General features: G+C 37.5%; 1 non-coding gene across 1 annotated transcript; it reads right to left on the bottom strand.

The window, feature by feature from the left end:
• Nucleotides 1-8,002: 8,002 nt before the first annotated feature.
• On the bottom strand, nucleotides 8,003-8,109 carry LOC131637763 (small nucleolar RNA R71). The gene has a single exon (XR_009294471.1). It is a non-coding gene; the product is annotated as a small nucleolar RNA R71 (small nucleolar RNA).
• Nucleotides 8,110-8,354: the final 245 nt, after the last annotated feature.

The raw sequence follows: 8,354 nt of genomic DNA, 5'->3' as shown, positions 1-8,354 counted from the left end.
ATCAGTTTTAAACAAACGCTTTTGCTTGTAAACAACATTCCTCATCAAGGAAATTCAAACAGGTGAGAAACTTGGTCCGTGATCTTATCAGGGGAATTTCATTTCAAGATTCAGTTCAAGGTTTATATCTCGGTGCAAGCTTTTCTCAGATTTAGTTTGTTAGGAGATCTCTTTCTAGACTTATGCTGGGGCAATCTTCTTCAAGAGAATCTCCAAGCAGTTTATCAATCCTTCTCAAAAGGATCATCATTTTAGTACAATTTGCAAGTGTGATAGAAGAGATTCTGGGCAGTGTTCCATGTGTTGAGGAATCAGATATCCCTTTCTGCCGCACAAAAGAGTCTATCTTGGTTTTCAAGTGCATTGCATTGCATTTCATATCATGCATAAACAAAATTCAATATCATGCATGCAGATTCATATTCATTTGCATTTTCCAAGGTCTTGTTACAAATAACATTCTTACCTTGAGATCAAATTCCAATTTATTTGGCACCTATCATAAACAGTTTTATCCCTTTGTTTCATTTGTTTCTGTCTATCCGATGCTTTCCCGGATGTGTCTTTGTTATTCTGATGTTTTCCCATAATCCTTTTATCTGATGTTTTCCCGGGTATGTCACTAATCATTCTAATGCTTTTCTAGAATGTTTAGATTGTTCCCATACATTCAATGCTCTTCTGAATGTCATGAATGCTTGCTTCGGGATCTGTGGTATCATTCAATGCTTTTCTGGATGACTACTCAGGTTTTCCATTTGGTTTCCACATCCAATGCCTTTCTGGATGTCTCTAGCGTATTCTCGGGTTATCAGGTATCCTTTGCGTTCAATGCTTTTCTGAATGTATTTGGTTGTCTCCGTTAATTCTAGAGTTTGGACTCCTTACCATCCAAAGATTTTCTGGATGTGTGTTCCAAAGTTCATTCAACGTTCTTCTGAATGTCTTTGACGATATTTTCCAGAGTTTATTCAATGATTTTCTGGATATCTCTGATGTTTGCTTCTCGTATGTTCAATGCTTTTCTGGATGTGCTTGATTCTTTTCCAAAGTTCATTCAATGCTCTTCTGAGTGTCTTTGATGTTGTGTTCTAGAGTTTATTCAACGCTTTTCTGAATATCTCTGATGCTTGTCTCTCGTATCTTCAATGCTTTTCTAGACATGCCTGATTCCTTTCCGAAGTTTATTCAATGCTTTTCTGGGTGTCTTCGATGATCGTTCCTGTTGCTTTCCGGAGTTTATTCAACGCTCTTCTGAATATCTCTGATGTCTGTAACTTTTACTCAATTGTTTCTTTCATTGAGTCTTTTACTCATCCCATCCTTAGTTTATCTCTCGTGACGCTATATTCCCCACAGAGTTTCGAGTTCGTCTCATATCATATCATACAAAAAAGAGAAAAAAAGAGTCCATACATTCATGACATTTCATATCATTCTTGGGGCATCTTAGGCTAAAAATCGGGCTTTGTTTGTATTTAAGTATCTCCTATCTCCTAATAGAAGAAACTTAAATAGGGGCAGCTGTTGCACCCTGATTTTTACCCTAAGATTCCATTTAATTTTGCATCATTACATTTCATCAGATTATGCTTTATGTTTACTAACCCTTAATCAAAATTACAAAAATAGGTCTTTCTTTTGTTGTTGTTAGACAGAGACTGAATTGGAAAAGCTAGATTTGCGAGAGGATGCGAAGCAATTGACGTATTTCGAGTTCATTCCAAATTAGAGGTTTAAAGTTCCATTTTCTTTCTTTTTAAATATTTTGTCAATTTCTATTTCTTTTTATTCAAAAGATCTCAAAAAAATATATTGCTTTTCTTTTTATGTAGTTTTGTCAACATGGTTTTATATTAATTATTGATTATAATTTTAAATTTTAATTCAATATTAAAATGCCCTTTTAAGTTGAATTATTATTTAAGTTAAAATCAGTTTTTAAATATAAAATTATTAAGTCTCCTTTTGTATATAAGTCCTTTTATCTTTTTAATTATATTTTATTTTTACTTACACTAATTTTAGAAAAGAACAAAAAGTCTTTGTTGGACCACAAAGTGTAGTCAGCTATGCTACTGCTACTTTTTCACCATAATAGAGAGCTGCAAAACTGTCCATGAAGTTCCAATTACAACAGAGCAATGATTCAAAAAATTTCACGATTTTGTTCATACCACACCTGCTACAAAGAAAAGGAGAATGCAGAATATACAAAAATTGCCATGAGAAAACTTAGTGAACAAGTGTTATTTGAAATATTCCTCCTACACTCTAACATCAGGCTCTATATAAACACACTCATTCACCCTGAGAAAAGCAGGAAGAAAACCGATAGAAAAAGCTCTGCATAGTGTGAAACCACCAATCTTCCTCCAAGTTTCAAATAAAAACTTTCAGCAGGAACATCACCGAACTCACATCGCACCATACACTTCACATTTACTTCAACAAATCACTCCACAATTTCACTACTAAACTCCATCCGTAACCACCTTCACACTTCATCCATAACCTTCACGACAACAACAACAACATAATCACACGCTTCATCTTCATCAACATCATAGCAGATCCTCATCGAATCAACACGAGCTCAACACTGAAGAAGCTGTTCCGAAGACGATTCTTCAGCAATCCCAACACGTTTCCGAAGCACACGATTCACCAAACCAGAAGCGCAACACAGAGAAATCATTTCACGTGGAAACATTCCCCGGTAACATCCGGGACGATAACTTTTCCTAGCTTTGCTTTTTATGTCACTGATATTGTTTCAATGTTATTGCTTGATCGCTTCTGGAGATTAGATGTTGTTGCTATTGTTTGAGCTATGAGAGAAATTGAGTGTGAGGATGAGTGAATAGAAACAGAGTGATTTTATCGTGAAATGAGAGAAGAAAAGGACCGATTGAATGTTAGAGGAGGGAGGCGAAAAGCTTGCCCTTGTTTTAGGGTTTTCTCTTTTCAAATGGCTTTGGGCTGTAGTTCTCTAGCCCACCCGATTTTCAGTGCAGCACCCTGCAATCTAGTTCACACCCCCTTAAGTTTAACATGTGTGTTTTGGGCTTGCTGTTCATGGCCCAGTGGTTTTTTTAATTTAGTTTAAACTCTTTGTTTTATTATTTTAGCTTATATTTCTAGTTTCTTTATTTGTTTTAATTTTAGTTTTTTAATTCTTGTCTATTTTGTAATCAATTATTAAAAAAAAAAAACATGTTTTTAGATTAGATTTTATTTTCCTATTATTAGTTCTTAAAAATCCAAAAAAAATATTAGTTTAGTTCTTTAATTTCTCAATTTTAGGTAGAATTAGATTATCATAATTTTAGATTTAGAATTCCCCTTTTATCTTTAGTTTTAGTTTCTTTTTCTTTTCAACCTTTTAAAACACTTAATAATTATCAAAAGTGGAGAAGGGCGAGTATCCTTGCATTGGGATTTAATTCACCACTATTCACATTTCCCTTTAAAAAATACCCAACCATAAAACACACTTAATTTACTTAATAATTTTCAGACTTTAAAAAAGTAGAGAAGGGTGAGTATCCTTGCATTGGGATTTAATTTACCATTATCTACATCAAAAAATACCAACCAATTCCATTTTTCTTTTTCTCTTTAAGAACATGTTAATTCCTTTCCACGACAATTGCTTAAGTCTCCAAAGGTCGAGCAGCAGTGGAATGCGACGTTTAACATCGTTCATTTAAAAAACACAAAAAACATACAAAAACTTGTAAGCCGGACTACGGCTGCTCTGATTCCTTAAAGGGATACGTAGGCATTGGGTCGCGGGGCCTGAACGAGCACATCTTTGTAAATATTTCTTTCTTTTCCCCGCCTTTCTTTTCTCTTCTTTTCTTTGCGCGTTTTCCTTTAGCTTTTAGTTTTAGACATTTAGATAACACCCATAGATTTAGACTAACAAGAGCGGATCCCGTCGAGTACGACGGACGTGAGGAGTGCTAACCCCTTCTCCTTGCGTAACCGACACCCTTACCCTTTTCTCTGGGTCGTAAGACCTTTTCTTTGTTTTATTCCTTTTAGGTTTTAGTCTATGGTTTCGTTTCCCATCTCTTGGGATAAATAAACAATCTATGGCGATTTCATTGATCTTTAATCTAGTTGATGTTCGATCCGGTTGTAACAGATACCATCGAGTACGATGGGCCCGAGGGGTGCTAATACCTTCCCCTTGCGTAACCGACTCCCGTACCTTGATTCTCTGGTCGCAAGACCCTGTTCCTTCCTTTGTTAGGTTTTCTGATATTCCTTTCCCTTATGGGATAAATATATTGGTGGCGACTCTGTTCATTTTTCGCGAGCGTGCGACAGCTGGCGACTCTGCTGGGGATTTACCTAAGCAAGTCGATCCTAGCCTTTGTTTGTTTTATTTTATTGGGTGTTTATTTGTTTTTTTATGTCTATATCTTGTATATATGTTTGCATGTTTATTTTCTGCTTGCATATCATGTTTATTTCTGCTTGCACATCATGCATCTGGACTATATTATGGGTCCCCGTGGGGGCCACATATTTTTATGCTTTGTTTTGCAGGTGGGGGGTTTTGTGAGGTAAAAGGCCCACTACCCAGGCCAGTGACACATAGGATTAGCGTGGATGCTCATGTTGACTCCCGTGGCTCTTGCTACGATCGAGCTTGACATGGGGTACCACAACTGGGCGAGGTTCTTTCATGGAACACTGTGTCTGGCACGCTTGTTGCCTCAAACACTTTGTACCCCATGGGAACTGTAGACCCTAGTGACCATTAGGGACCACTTGTCCGTGTCTAGACTACATACCTGTGAGATTGGGGTGGGACAGGAAACCTTGACTCCTACATACCTTTGGCTCTTCATATTTGAGGTCGGACCTTTATTTGGTCTGTTCTCATGGTGCTTGATATTCTGGTATTCAAAAAGGCGTCGAACCTTTGATCCTGTGACATCTAGCCTGTACAGAGGTTTTACATCAGTCATTCAGAGGATTGCACAGATTGCTACTCAGATTATATGGACCTTGATCCCATGCCTTTGCATTGCATAACATCATTCCTTCATCCACTTCATTTGTGGGGGATCCTAAAGTCTATTTCCAAAAAAAAAGAGAAAAAAAAAGGAGGAAATAGAAAATCAGAAAAAAGAAAAGAAAAGATATTCTATACAAAAAAAAAGGGCTTTGATTCCAAAAGAGAACAAAAAAGGGTGTGAAAGGACCTTAGGATCCCTTGGAAATGAAACACGCATTCATCTCATCATGCATTTCATGGCTCTTTCACAGACTTATGGGACCCTTTCTATTCAGATTTCAAGATCATCAACAGATTTGACTTCTCACCACCACGAACTCCGAGATCAACTATGGAACAACTCCGTGAGGAAATGGATGAGATGAGGGAACAAATGGGTCATCTTATGTTGGAAATGCAAGAATTGATCCATAATCAGGGTGCACTATAAGAGGAAAACAGTCAGTTGAAGACTCAAGTGAGTTTGGTCATGGAAGTTCTGAAAAAGGTACTAAGAAAGGAGGGTGATGTTATTCCTACTGCTGCAACAGAGGTCGTTGATCTCTCCTCTCCAATAGGATCTCCTCCAATTCATGGGATGTTTGATAACACGATTTTATATCGTATATTTAGCCTAAAATCCATAGATATTTATAGCATTTTCCGTTTATTATGTTAATTTATTATGGTATTACGCGTGTATTTTTTTTGTTTCAGGTTTTACACTTCAATTACGTCTATTTGCGAAAAGGAAAGAAAATCGAGCTTAAATGACCAATATTTATGCTTAAAAGACGAAAAGGAGTGCTGAAATGAAAGAAGGGTGCAATTAGGACCCAAAAGGCCCAAAAGAGCAATCCAGCCCACGAAGGAAAGCAACCCAGGCCACACTAGTAAGCAGAGACGCACGTCTCTGCCACCTCAGCAAAGGGGAGACGCACGTCTCCACCTCCCTAAAGAATCTCCACTTGAGACGCACGTCTCAAGTCAGTCAGCTGCTTCCCTGAAGAATCGGAGACGCACGTCTCCAAGTCCCAGTCAGAAAAAGGTCCCTCAATTCACGGATTCCAACTGCAAATCCCCTCCTATAAATAGGACCTGCTATCTCACTTCAATCTGTCCGATTTCCTGCCAACGAAGTGCTGCCGAAATTGTACCGCGAACCGCTTTTCATTATTCTGTTTTCATTCAACCGTTTATTTTCTCACAACGATTTCTACACTGGAAATTGTTGTGAACTTTTCGTAGATCTAGCCTTACGTTAGATTTATCGTTTTAATTCCTTGTTTTTATTTTCTGCCATTTAAATTCCGAAGAACGATCCAGCCAAGCTGTGGTGGAAGTTCGAGTACTTCAAGATTCAATTTAATTCAGATTTATTTTAATTCAGGTTTATTATTTACCGCCTTTATTTATATTATTATTGCATGATTTATTATATGCCAATTAATATGCCTATTAATATGAACCAAATTTATTTATGCATGTTTAACCATATTAATATGTCTGGCTAAATTACTAAAGGTGTCGGTATGTAAAGTAAGTTAACCGTAGGGATCCGAAATAAATTGGCTTAAATTATGTTTTATTAATTATCACTTATTTTTGGTTTATATGTCTAGTTTAATTAGTAAGTCTTAAAACCAATAGAGCGAAAGTTTGAGGGCTTAAGACGGTCAAAGGTTAAAACCAATAGAGCGAAAGTTTGAGGTCTTTAACTGGATAGTAGACATAGGACATTAGTTTTAAGGATGGCGAAAGCGTATTAAAACTAATTGGGACTTATTTATTTCCAAAAATTGTTTTTACACTCGAGCGGGATGGCGAAAGCGTACGTTAGGGATATTAGCTTGCTCCGAGTCAACAGAGCGAAAGTTTGAGATTAGGAGATTTAAATCGATAACAACCTCATAAAATAGGCATTTTATTAATTACATTGTTTCCAAAAAGCTTTTCTAAAATCTAATGGGATGGCGAAAGCGTACATTAGGATTAGGATAGTAGTCTGATTCAACAGAGCGAAAGTTTGAGACGAGGATTTTTAATCAATTGAATTAGTAAAGATTTTTAATTTGATTATGCAAAAGCCAATGGACCTTCGGATTTCCTGTAGTTAAACGAAATACATACTGATACCTGTCTCTTATTATTATTCTTTATTCTCTCACAATCACTTTCCCTTAGGAACAATCAAAATTTTAGTACTCCTAGCTTTACATAGTAACCTTAGATAACGGTAGATCGATTCATAGTCCCTGTGGATTCGATATCTTTTAAAACTACACGACACGACTGTGCACTTGCAGTTATCAGATTTATAGACACGTAAAGTCGCGATCAAGTTTTTGGCGCCGTTGCCGGGGACTATTTAAGTCGATATCGTAACTCACTGTTACACCGTAGAGACTAGGACAATTCTTCCCTTTCTTTTTGAACGATTGTATGCCAAATACTCGTTCAGAAGGAGGAGACTTAATACAACGAATTAACGAGATCGAACGTTTCATTAACGTCAAACGTCGAGCTCGCAATCTTCCCGAAGTAGCAGAAATTCCGATTACTCAGGAATTGATTTTTACTGATCAAATCAATCAAATTACCCCGAAGTTAGAGATGGCTGCTATTCGTCCTCTTAGAGACTATGCCGCTCCTTCGCGCGCTGAACCGCATTCAAGCATCGCACCACCTGCGATTGAAGCGAACAATTTCGAACTAAAACCTTCACTGGTCCAAGCTGTTCAACAGAATCAATTCTCTGGAAGCCCTGTAGACGACCCCAATCTCCATTTATCCGTGTTCGTGCAATACGCCGACACTATCAAAGCCAACAACGTTAGTTCCGAAGCTATTCGATTACGCCTTTTCCCTTTCTCCTTGAGAGATAGAGCGAGAGCGTGGCTTCAATCCCTGCCTTCCAATTCCATAACTACGTGGGACGAATTGAAGAGAGTATTCTTAGCGAGATATTTTCCGCCTAGCAAAACTGCTATGCTTAGAGGTCAAATCAACGGATTTACCCAGAAAGATAACGAATCACTCTTCGAAACTTGGGAACGTTACAAGGACATGCTTAGAATATGCCCTCATCATGGACTCGAACCATGGCTGATCATCCATACTTTCTATGGTGGTCTCCTATATAACACTAAAATGACTATAGATGCCGCTGCTGGCGGAGCATTAATGGACAAACCCCATGATGAAGCATACAAACTCATAGAGAACATGGCACAAAACCATTACCAATGGGGTGGAGAACGAGCTTCTCTAGAGAAAGCACAAACCAAAGGAGGAATGTACGAAATAAGTGGTATAGACCGTGTTAACGCTAAAGTAGACG

This window comes from Vicia villosa, unplaced genomic scaffold (assembly GCF_029867415.1).
Source record: "Vicia villosa cultivar HV-30 ecotype Madison, WI unplaced genomic scaffold, Vvil1.0 ctg.002080F_1_1_2_unsc, whole genome shotgun sequence".
Taxonomy (NCBI): Eukaryota; Viridiplantae; Streptophyta; class Magnoliopsida; order Fabales; family Fabaceae; genus Vicia; species Vicia villosa.
Note: the sequence above shows the minus strand (reverse complement) of the source record. Positions and strands in the feature narration are given on the sequence as shown.